This window comes from Lactuca serriola, chromosome 4, assembly GCF_051521515.1.
Source record: "Lactuca serriola cultivar US96UC23 chromosome 4, Lser_US96UC23_V15, whole genome shotgun sequence".
Classification (NCBI taxonomy): domain Eukaryota; kingdom Viridiplantae; phylum Streptophyta; class Magnoliopsida; order Asterales; family Asteraceae; genus Lactuca; species Lactuca serriola.
Window position 1 is genome coordinate 383230451 of NC_136411.1, and position 12097 is coordinate 383242547.

The following is a 12097-nucleotide window of genomic DNA, read 5'->3' on the forward strand; positions in this document are numbered from 1 at the left end:
TACGTCATGTGTTGGGGTGTGAAGACTTGATCACATTGTGCTCCTAGTGAGATAATTCCCTCATGATGAGAGAATTCTACCATGATCATGAGCATGCTCCCTTTGTGATAGAATGGTCCCTTGGTGTAAGAATGTTCCCTTAAAGAAATGATGATAAGTCCTAATATGTTGGAGTATTTGACTTATGTGCTCCAGGCATCAGAAAGAGATGTTTGGAAAGAGAAAGCGCTTCATGTTGGAGAATACGCCCCATTCATGGTAAAAGTGCTCTAAGGTGCATAATAGGTGGCAATGCATATTCCCTCGAGTTTGAAGATTATAGAAGCAACTACAGGATGTTTTGTGATTGATTGATTTCTTTGAGGGCCTAATTATGGATGGGTTCGATCCATGATAATTAGTGTAACTCCATGTTTTCCTATAAAATTGTGACTTTATCTCCATCTACATTTGTGAGTGCTAATTTACGTGAGCATATTCAAGACAACAATTATTGTGAGGTTGATAGCTTATCCTTTAGAGTAGTAAATTGTCAACTAGAGAGGTTCCTTTTGTTTGAGAGCAATCTTTTGTTAGTGATTGTAATTGTTATTGAACGTTAATAAAATACTATCTTTATCTCCCTCGCACGTTCGTCCGTAGACGTAGCTCCCTTTAACCGAACCATGTTAAATACTATGTTCAATTTTTGCATTTTTTGATTACCGTTTTTTCAGAAGTTTATTTTGCATGTTTTACAAAAAATCGTTTATCGTTTGTCTGAAGTTGCTTAAATTGTTTTGTTGAATTTGAACATCATGCTCAAGGTAAACGATACATTAGGCATTGTACATATCATGTCGTATATGATTGATCTTATAGCGGAAACATATGAGACACTACTTATTATTTCAAGCCCATGAATTGTTTTAAGCAAATGAGCTTTGTTTAGTGGCAACCCATATTGCATAGGTATAAATCATTTCATGGAATCTTGTATCTTGAACATCATCAAGACTTTGTTTATGTATTTACTTTGGTTTAAGTAAATAAGGCATTTGGAACTATCTTTATAGATCTTAATCCCTAAGATATATGTTGCATCTCCAATGTCTTTCATGGAGAAACACACCCCGAGCCAAGTTTATACAATTTTCTAAAGTATATTACAATATTTGAGTTACATATATCTTTGATGAGACTTGAGACTTAATCTCATAAGACTATCTCGTATCATCACTACATCTTCACTAGTGAAGAGCTTGCCACATCATCAATGTAGCCACTCCACCACATGTTCACTAGCTTTGGGGCGGAGAGAGAGAGAGAGAGAGAGAGAGAGTCCAAACACTTCTGTAATCATTTGTAAAGACACCTACTCCACAAGACAACCACTAGGTTTTGAAACGGGATTCATCAGTAGAAACCCTCCACCTCAGCTTTCACACGTGCAAAAAAAACCCAATATCAGAAAGCAAAGAAGACATGTTGTTGCATCGTCGACCAAAATTCATTTGGTAACTTTTTAAAAGATTTGTTATGTGATTGGCAGATTGCAATAGTAAAAATACTAAAACTTGCTCCAACACTAATAAAATTTTCTTTCATTAAATGGTTTGTGAAATATAATGTTAAAAGGGATAATGACTTGAAAGGGTAACGAAATTTCGACTTTGTTCACATTTAGTCACTAAACTTTTTTTCGTTATCTATTTGCCATTGAACTATTGAAACTATTCACATTTTACCCTTATGACCGACTGTTACCGGTCATAAGGGTAAAATGTGAACAACTTCAATAGTTTAGTGGCAAATAGATAACGAAAAAAAGTTTAGTGACTAAATGTGAACAAAATTGAAAGTTCGTTTCCCTCTAAAAAGTTCAATGACTAAATGTGAACAAACTTCCTATTGTATTATTTTTAGCAAATTATTTATTTTTGTTTAATTGTAGCAACATTTGTTGATAAAGAAATCTATGAAATAAAAAAAAACAAAATGTAACATCCGGATTTCCAGGTATCATAATTTAAGTATTTTTCTTTTGAGTTAAGAAGAGAGACTCGACGAGTTAACGCCTCAACTCGTTGAGTAATGTCGCGACTGATGACTCAGATTAATGAATGAACTTGACGAGTCAATGAGGCGACTCGACGAGTCCGTGCTGTTGGCAGAAACCCTAAATCTTTGGGCCCGATCCATATTTAAAGTTACTTATGGCCTTCAATTGCGACTACCTTTCCCATAAGTGAGAACCCTAGCGAGCTTAAGTGTGTAGAGTGAGAGGAAGAGCCATCTTGCGCTTTTTGGTGTGATTTTGCAAGAAAGGAGAAGAGTTCCAGCAAGAGGGACCAAGGAAGGTTATTGTTCTGAGTTATTCAAGCAAGGAGCTTCATTCCGAGGTACACAAATGAACCCCTTTCATTCCCTATTGTGTAGATTCCATTTTGGGGTTAGGGCTTGAATCACTTCATCTTTGGGGTTTTGAATGCCTCAAACCCCTCTTGTAAGTTTGTGTTATAGATCTAGACCCTTCTAGGTCCAGAGAGCCGAGAATATGAAGCTTTAGTAGAGTAAACCTTGGGGTTTGAAGTTAGGAAGCATTTATGGGATTTTTATGGTATATATAGTTACTTTCATCTTACACATAGATATGAAGTATTTTATATAAATTATGTGCTATGTGTGCATATTATTTGAATACTTTTTGTCTATGCTGGATGAACGATTTTATACATGTTTTAAAAGATTTACACAATATATTTATTTTATATCTACAAATATGTTGCAGATGAAACATGGGTAGATGAAATAGTTGGTGTGTGATGAAATAAAATGATGAGAGATAGGTGATGATAGAAAGGTGATGATAATTAGGTAAATAGATGATGATGAATAGGTGATGTAGGATGAAAGGAGATACCATAACCTTAACCGACAATGTGGCGATGTAGTCATCTACCAAAGTATAGATGGCGACCACGGACTATTCTAGACAACCCAGTGGAAACACCAGCGGGCCCATAACCTGTAGGTGATGAATTACGAGTTCAGGCGATGTTGTAACTACGTATTCATGCGATGATACTCTAACCCCTTACTATGGATTACGAGTTCAGACGATGTTGTAACTACGTATTCATGGGATGTCACAAATTCCGCATGCCAAACCAATGGTCATAATTCACATCAGTGAGAATGGTTCATTTTTTTGTAAAACCAAAATCAGATTGGAAATTTTGATTTTTTATTTTGGAAAATGTCAAACCATTGGTTTTTTATTTCAGTTTCGGTTTTTTGTTTTTTTTTTAAATATATTTTCAGGGTTTTGTTTTGTTTTTTTTAATTTATTTCATAGATTTCTTCATCAACAAATGTTGCTATAATTTAACAAAAATAAATAATTTGCTAAAACATAATACAAGAGGAAGTTTGTTCACATTTAGTGATTGAACTTTTTAAAGGGAAACGAACTTTCAATTTTGTTCATATTTAGTTATTAAACTTTTTTTCGTTATCTATTTGCCACTGAACTATTGAAACTGTTCATATTTTACCCTTATGATCGGTATTCAATGGCAAATAGATAACGAAAAAAAATTTAATAAGTAAATGTAAAAAAAATCGAATGTTCGTTATTATCCCATGTTAAAACAATTTAATTTAAGAGTGTTGTAGTATTATTCTTTGCGTACGGATGGGTGTATTTGGTTATTGTGCAGCAAACCAGTTAAATCCAATAAGTATTAATGGAGTAGGTTCAAGGTTGGTGGCCGAGCCCACAATTAAACAGCGTCTCTGTAATCTCTCCATCTTCAAAACACAATCTCTGAAAAAGCCTGCTGCCTCCTACAACCCTCTCTCTCATCTACCTTCCGCCTCCATAAAACCCCACTTCCACCCTCACAATCTCACCAGACAAAACCAACATCTTCCCACTTAAACTATAACCTCTCTTTCCAAACAAAAAAAAGCATTCACAAATGCCATCTGATTCCTGCGATCACCGGCGAACTACCATCGCAAAGCCGCACAACGTCGGTGGTTGTGGTGGTGCTGCTGGTGCTGGTGCTGGTGCAGGTGCACCGCCGCCTGAACCCGAACACCTCCCGTGTCCACGTTGCGATTCTACCAACACTAAATTCTGTTACTACAACAACTACAACTTCTCTCAGCCGCGTCATTTCTGCAAAGGATGTCGTCGTTACTGGACTCACGGTGGCACTCTTCGCGATATCCCCGTCGGCGGTGGAAGCCGGAAGAATGCTAAACGTTCTCGTGTCACCACCAACGCTCATGGCAACTCTAGTATTTCGCATTCTTTGGAATTCCGTCATATGGCCCCACCGACTGGTACCCCGATCTTGATTCCGTTTGCCGGTGAGCACGGCGGAGGATTGCATTTTCTCGGCGAAGGGAAGTCCGGGATGAGTATGTGTGAGAGTTTTACGTCGTTGTTGAATAATACACATGGGCCTGGTTTCTTTGGAGTTGGAGGATTTGAAGATGGGAGCTTTGGTTTTGGAAGGTCGATTTGGCCGTTTGCCGGAATCGGAGATGGTGGTGGTTCAGTTCAGTATGCGTCGGGTGGCGGCGGCGGCGGCGGAGGGAGTATGATCGGCGGTGGGCATACGTGGCAGGTGGAGAGTGGAGATGGTGGAGATTGTTTTACTTTGCCGGATCTTGCTATTTCTACACCTGGAATGATATGAAAATGAAAGTTGAATTTAGAAGTGATAGTGTAGGATTGTTAATGTGTTACCATCTGTATTAGATTAATTCCTGTTCGGTTTTAGTACGAGAAAACAAACAACCTTTTAAAGTGTGTCTTCTAAATTCTAATACCAACCGTCATAATTTTTTCTTTTTATTTTCATTCGAGAAATCTTAACTTCTTCTTCTTCTACTTCTTCTTTTTTAATCAAAGCTAATTTAACTTAAAGAACTTATTGGAATTAAATGTTATAATTTTTGTATAATCTAGGAGTTAGAAAAAAAAATATATTAAATTGATTACTTATCCAGTTTCTGTGAAAGACAAGAATCGAGGCAGTTAAGTTCCATCAGGTTGATGCTGTCTTCGCTGCTATGCCGCCAACAGGGTCCCTATATGCTATTGGAATATAATAAAGGTGTTCTAATATATATGGAAACACACAAAACTTACTACGTTTTTACTGAGCAAAAGTAAAAGAAAATTTCGACTGGAATTGGTATCTTTATTTTAATATTAAGATGTAATTTGGTGTTTTAAAATCAAAAAATTTGGGATTGGTAATGTCACAGATACATGTTAGTTTGATTCAGTGTTTGGTTATTTGAGAATATTGAGTCGGTATTACATTTTACCTGATTTTCTTTCATTAAATCAAATGGCAGTAACAGATTTCATTTTGACAAGAAAGAGAAAACAGCCCTTTGTTTATGGCAAAAAATTTAACAATCAGATCTTTTGATAATTTGAGAAAATTATAAAAGAAAGCGAAGGTTCTTTTGTCGTTGATATTAGTTGTAACTTTAAGTTTAAAAGGTTAGATCATGTCCTATTTGCAAGGTAACAAACGACAAGAATATGTAAATGATCGATTTTTTTAGTATCTAGAACAAATAAAATTAATGTTATATCTTCTGATGTCGGGTATAAGATTAATGTGATGAGTAAAGAGTCAAATATTTTGTTGTAACAAAGTTTAAGTCTCATGCCTTGCGATAGTGGCATGAAACTAAAAGAAACATGAATACTTGAATGCTAAACTGATTGTCATGGGAGGAGTTCTTAGAAAGATTTAAAGAATGTTTTATTGGTTAATCGAAGAAGATTTTATTGGACTCAAGAAAGGAAATATAACCATGAATGAGTATAACAAAAAGTTCAATAAACTCTAAAGTTTTATAAGAAGATTAACACCCGATGAATATGCAAAGGCGAGTCAATCCGTTGAGGGATTGCTACAGAATTTTTAACTCTTAATGAATGAAGTGAAAACACTTGAGCCGTGAGGAAAGCAAGCAAATTTGAGAAAACACTCACAACGTCGAGATAAAGAAAAGCAAGTAGGAAAAGGTGGCAACTACAAAAGTACAAGTGAAATGCAAAGGGGATGTTACTTGTTGAAAGAAGCAAGAGTTGGGATGACCAAGCTAAACAAAAAGGGGATGCTACTTGTTTTAGATGTGGATAAAAAAGACACTTTGCCGAAGCTTTTTCTATCATGTTAACAAGGAGTTACTAAAAATGAGGTCTTGGGTTAACCCACCGCTCTTAAAAAAAGTGTTACATATGTAATGACAATGAGATTTGGCAGTCCACCAATAAAAAGAACCAAAAAAGATAGTGAAACCAAGAATGATGACACCCACGAGGAAACGGGTGAGGCTTTCAAATGTCGGATGTCAAGGTTTATGAGACTACTGATGTTGTCTCAAGACATCACTTTTGTTTGATTCTGGTGCCATGTATTCGTATATTTCATATGAGGTTGGCACGAAGTTAAATGTACCTTTGAAAGCATTAAATGTAGGAGTTATTGTAGAAATAATCGATGGCAATGCAATTAGTATTAGTAAAGAGTATCCTAATATTGTAAGAGTTTAATGGAGTGAACTTCAATGCTAATGTAATTCCCATACATCTTGGTGGCTTTGATATCATCTTGGGAATGGATTAGCTAGCCAAGTATACATGAAAAATTGTGTGCGGGAAGAAGATGGTTTGAGTATAGTCTTATGATGGTGAACCTCATATTACTTACGAGGATAAAAGAAGAGTTGCATCAATTATTATCAATGTCCTCAAAGTAAGGCAAATGTATTGCTAAGAAATGTCATTCATACTTAACACACAATATGGATACCTCGAAATAAAAGAAGGAGTTTAGAGACATTGATGTGATGAAAGAATTTCCCAACGATTTTCCCATCGAGTTACCTGATGTATGTCAAGAGAGTTGTAACATCCCGACTCCCAAGTATAAATTTGAAGCTTTTATATTTATATTTATAGACCTACTCGACGAGTTGGCTGCCCCAATTCATCGTGTAGAAATTGATCCGACCGCGGAGATTATGAAGCCTACTCGACGAGTTGGATGACCCAACTCGACGAGTTGAGGCTATGCATGAAAACCCTAATTTTTAGGGTTTGCACCCTATTTAAAGGACATTAAGTCCTCTCTCCAGCCTCCCTTACCACCCTATCGTCCAGAAGAAAACCCTAAACGAGCTTACTTTCCATTTTGAGTGTGTACAAGGCTAAAGAGTGTGTGTTTGGTGCAATTCTTGGAGAAACTTGAAGGTTTAGGAGCTTGGAACGAGAAGGAGCTTATAGATCCTGCATCTACTTACTTGTAGCCCTTTTGAAGGTAAAAAGTCGTTACATTGATCATTTTCTTGTTAGATCTCTCCATTCAAGAGTTTAGGGTCTTTTTACCCCACTTTGGATCTATTTTTGGAAGTTGAGCATGATTTGAAGTTGTAACTTCAGATCTGGACTCCTCTAGGCCGCCATAGTCATAAGGTTATTAGCTTTATCTAGTCTTGGCCTTTCTCTATGCCCTAAACCTCTTCTTAATACTAGTTTTGGGTGTTTTAGCCTCTTGAGGCCTTGCATGCACGTAAAGTTGGCAACTTTACGTGGTAACTACACCCAAGGAGGCTAGATCTATGTAGCACCTGGTTCCCGGTACGTAAATCTTATTTGAGGATTTTCCATTTTTAGCCTTGGACTCGGCGAGTCATAGGTCCGAGTCGCCGAGTAGAGGCGGGACCCGGGACATGTTTAAGTTGGTGACTCGGTGAGTCCATATTCCGGACTCGGTGAGTCACCGCTGTTGGATGAAACCCTAAGTTTCAAGGGTTTGCACCCTATTTAAGCCTCATGTCCGCCCCAAGCCAACCCCCATTCACCCTCAGAGCCCCCAACCCTCGTTCAAAGCTTATTTCCTAGAGAGTTTGAAGCATTTTTGTGTGTTCTTGAAGGTTTTGAGAAGGAAGTGGTGTAGATCAAGGGGAAGGGAAGGAAGCCAAGCATCTTAGTGTTCTCTCAGTGATTCCTTCGAGGTATAACCCGTTTTCCCTCTGTTTCTATGCTTATTACTCCATTAAGTCTTTCGTGAGCCCTTCCCCAAGCTTGTATGTGCAATATAATTCGTAATAAGTTGATTGGCCTTTAGATCTAGGCATGGTTGAGCTCCAGGAGCTCAGATCTGTTGCCTTTATGGACCCATATTGCATGAAGACCCTAGATCTACCCTTTTGGGTGCATTTTGAACCCTAAAACCCTTAGTGGTGAATATCTACACGTAAAGTTGGAAACTTTACGTGTGATTCATGCTCTAGGAACCCAGATCTATGAATGGAATGGACTGGATCCAAGCTAAATCGCGTTTATAGTGCTTGCATGGTAACGAATCGGCGAGTCGTTCATCTGACTCAGCGAGTCTGCTCGCGAGTCTCCGAGTTTGTCCCCTTTTCGCTGTGTCGAGTGTGAGCAGTGAGTCACGGGGTGTGACTCAGTGAGTTGGAAGTCGAACTCATCCATGAAGGAACTCGGCGAGTCATTGCCCTAACTCGGCGAGTTCAAGGCAATCTCCTTAGATCAAGATCAGACTCGGCGAGTTGTTCATACAACTCGGCGAGTCGCAGCATAAGTGTTCATCGGATGAAGATGAACTCGACGAGTTGTTCATACAACTCGGCGAGTAGGATGAAGGACTTGAACATTAGTTTGGGAAGGAGAACTCGTCGAGTCAACGCCTAACTCGACGAGTAGAGATGGGATTCAGGGCAATCGAGTGGATAGGGACTCGGCGAGTTGGAGAGCCAACTCGACGAGTCGGGTCAACTGAAAGTTGACTCTGACTTTGACTTATGACATGATCAGGGGTAAAATGGTCATTTTACCCAAAGGACAGTTAGCAGTGCTTGATTGAGTATGTTGTGGGAATTACAGCCGGAGGATTTCCGGAGCAGCAGCAGCAGCAGTAGACAGTCAGTTCCCGATCAGATCAGTAGCTACTTTGAGGTGAGTTACCTTCCAGTAGCGGTGGGTTTACGGCCACAATGTCGGCCCACCAATAGGAGTCGTATGTTAGATGATTGTCTTTGTGATATCATCTAGGTTTGCTGCTACCTGATATGTTATATGCTAGCATGATATGTTTTATGTGATAGAGGTAGAGATCGGTTGTTAGGACCGAAGGGCAGTTCGGACACCCCAGAAATGTCTGACAGTATATGATTATGTGTTTGCATGCTGACTTGTTATGTTATATGCAATAGAGGTAGTAGGAGGGGACCAGTCCCCGAGTTCGGTTGTTAGGACCGAAGGGTAGTTCAGACACCCCAAATATGTTTGATAATATGTTATATGTGTTAGTAGCAGTAGGGGGTGAAATAGTCCTCGAGGCTCGGTTGTCAGGACCGACGGGTAGTCAGCACCCCAGAAAAGCTTGACACGGGTAGTCAGTACCCCAAAATGGCTTGACACGGGTAGGTCGGCACCCCAGAATGGCCGCACGGGTAGTCGGCACCCCAGAATGGCCGTACCGGGTAGTCAGGCACCCCAGAATAGCCTGGCAGTATGTATGTTATGTGTTGTATGGTATGTGGTACGATGGGGGAACTCACTAAGCTTTGTGCTTATGTTTTTCAGTTGTTGTTTCAGGTGCCTCTTCAGCCAAGGGGAAGGAGCAGGCACGGTAGCGGCTCATCACACACACTCCTTGATTCCGCATTTATGAGTTTACCCTGGGATTGATACTCTGATATTTTGGTTGTTTGACTGTTATGGATTTCAAATTTGGTTTTCGATGTGAAATGGTTTAATTAAGCAATGTTTTAATTATTAATGTTTTCTAAAGTAATGTTTTAAAAACGAAATTTTTGGATGTGAAAATTAGGTCGTTACAAGTTGGTATCAGAGCCCTGGTTTGAGGGATTCGGACACACCTTCGGGGGTGTCTGAACTCAAATCGAGGGATTAAAAGATTTTCCAAAAGAAAATGTTTTCTAAAGATTGAGAAAAGATTTTTGAGAAAGAACGAAGTGTGTGATGTGCGCGACCGGCCGAGCTCGAGTAAGTATTCCCCAAAGTACCCATACAAGCTTATGTTGTGTTTATCAGTTTCAGTAGAACAACATGCTAGAATAGGACTAAGGATCTAGTAATGATGCCTTATGTGCATGCTTTATGTGCTTTAGTGTATGAAAATTGCATGCTAGAATCGAGTTGACAACAGTAGGATAGCCTGTTAGGTTATGCCTGATAGTATGAGTTTAGCTCTGTATGCTAGATCAACTTCTCTCTATGAGAGCGGATTTGCTTGAGATTGTTCCCTTAGTTCGAATGTTGCTTGCTTTGTGCTTTGTGGGACTCTGAGTGGTGGGAGTTAGCCATTAGGTGAATACGTCACGTCACATGTGATCAGGGTTGAATAATCTTAGAGTGTTGGATTTGGCCCTATTGCGCAGCTCTCGTTTGAGTCTAACCGTTGTAGGGATGAGCCTGTTACTCGAAGGATTATCCGAGCCTCACCACATGTGATAGTATTCAGGTAATGGTTAATTGGCACTACTAAGGGGCCTTCAGCAGCTGAGGACCTGGTAGGGTGGAGCCTGAGATTTCCCTAGGGCAAGCCTAGGATGAGTATAGCAGTGATCAGCCGTAGTGGAAGGGGTCTGGTGGAGTCGAGGCAGTCCTTGAAGAAGGTACGAATAGATGTGGAAGGTAGTATGGGCCCGTACTACTGAAAGCATAGGATCCGTACCCGAACCAAGGAAGGCCAAGATAAGACCAGGGAACTTGTAAGTAGCAGTGATCCCTCAGGAAGTATCAGTATCACTAATGATTGTTATTATGTATTGTAGAATGGTGGTACTTCGATCGAGGCCGATAGATGGCGGTTCAGGAGAGGGGTCGGGTTCGGGATCAGGTTCCGAGCCGGTAGATGAGGGACTACGCGATTTCATCGCGTCAGAGATCACCAGGGATATCCTTGAGTCGACTCCCATTATCTTCGGGTCGATCAAGGAAGGGATCATCGAGTTGATGGAGGATCGCCTCAGGGCGTTCAGGAGTGACATGGCATCTGGCCAGTCTGTGACATCCCCATTTTCACGGCCAGAAAAGACCGATTTTGTTTATGCTTTATAAAAATCAGAGTACTTCATTTTATAAAAATATTGCGGAATTTGTTCCCAGAAAAACATGGTAAATACGTTATTAAAACATTTTCGATGAAACGTATTTATTTCATTTTAAAACGTTTGGGATGTCATCGTTAATACAGAAACATAAGCATAAACAGAACTTACAATTATTTACACTAGTGATCTACATCTCTTTAAATCTCTCAGTGTATTGTGACTTCATATCAACACCTGTGATAAAAATAAACTGAGTGGGTCAGGTTGGGAAACCTGGTGAACACGTAGGGTTTTCAACCCACAATAATATAATTATTATTTTTAAACATCAAACAATCAACCCAATTACCCATTCCCGTTATCCTCACATTACGTCCCTAAAACATCTAACACAAGGGACCTAGTCAAAGGACTATCATTGGGATGGAGTATATCTGGTGAGCACACAGTTCACACAGTTCGAATAAACACACAGTTCGGTTAAACACAAAGTTCGAATAAACACCTACAGGTTGCGAGCCTGTTAGTGTTCCACTGGACTGTCTAGAATAGTCCGTGGTCGTCATCTATACTCCGCTAGATGACTAGATCATCAAGAACATCTATAACGAGGCATCTCATTATTTCATTTTATCACACAGCAACTAATACATCTATCCATGTTTTACCCAACACATTTTGTAGATATAAAATACATATACAGTTTAAATCATTGAAAACATGTATAAAACGTTCATCCAGCATAGATAGCAAGTATACAGATAATATACACACACAGCACGTAATTTATATAAAATACTTCATATCTATGTGTAAGCTGAAAGTAACTATGCACTCACCTGAGAAGGTGGTGACTCGGTACTCGGACAGCGCTTCGTTTACTTTAAAATAATTTCCTTTGACGAAACCTAGTATTATCACCACTAGATTTTAGTCTAATATTACCGTGACTAATTATTAGTCTTATTATTAT

General features: G+C 39.2%; 1 pseudogene; it reads left to right on the forward strand.

Moving 5' to 3' along the window:
• The first annotated feature begins 3740 nt into the window (after positions 1-3740).
• Positions 3741-4849, forward strand: LOC145097785 (dof zinc finger protein DOF3.4 pseudogene; annotated as a pseudogene).
• The last annotated feature ends 7248 nt before the right edge of the window (positions 4850-12097 follow it).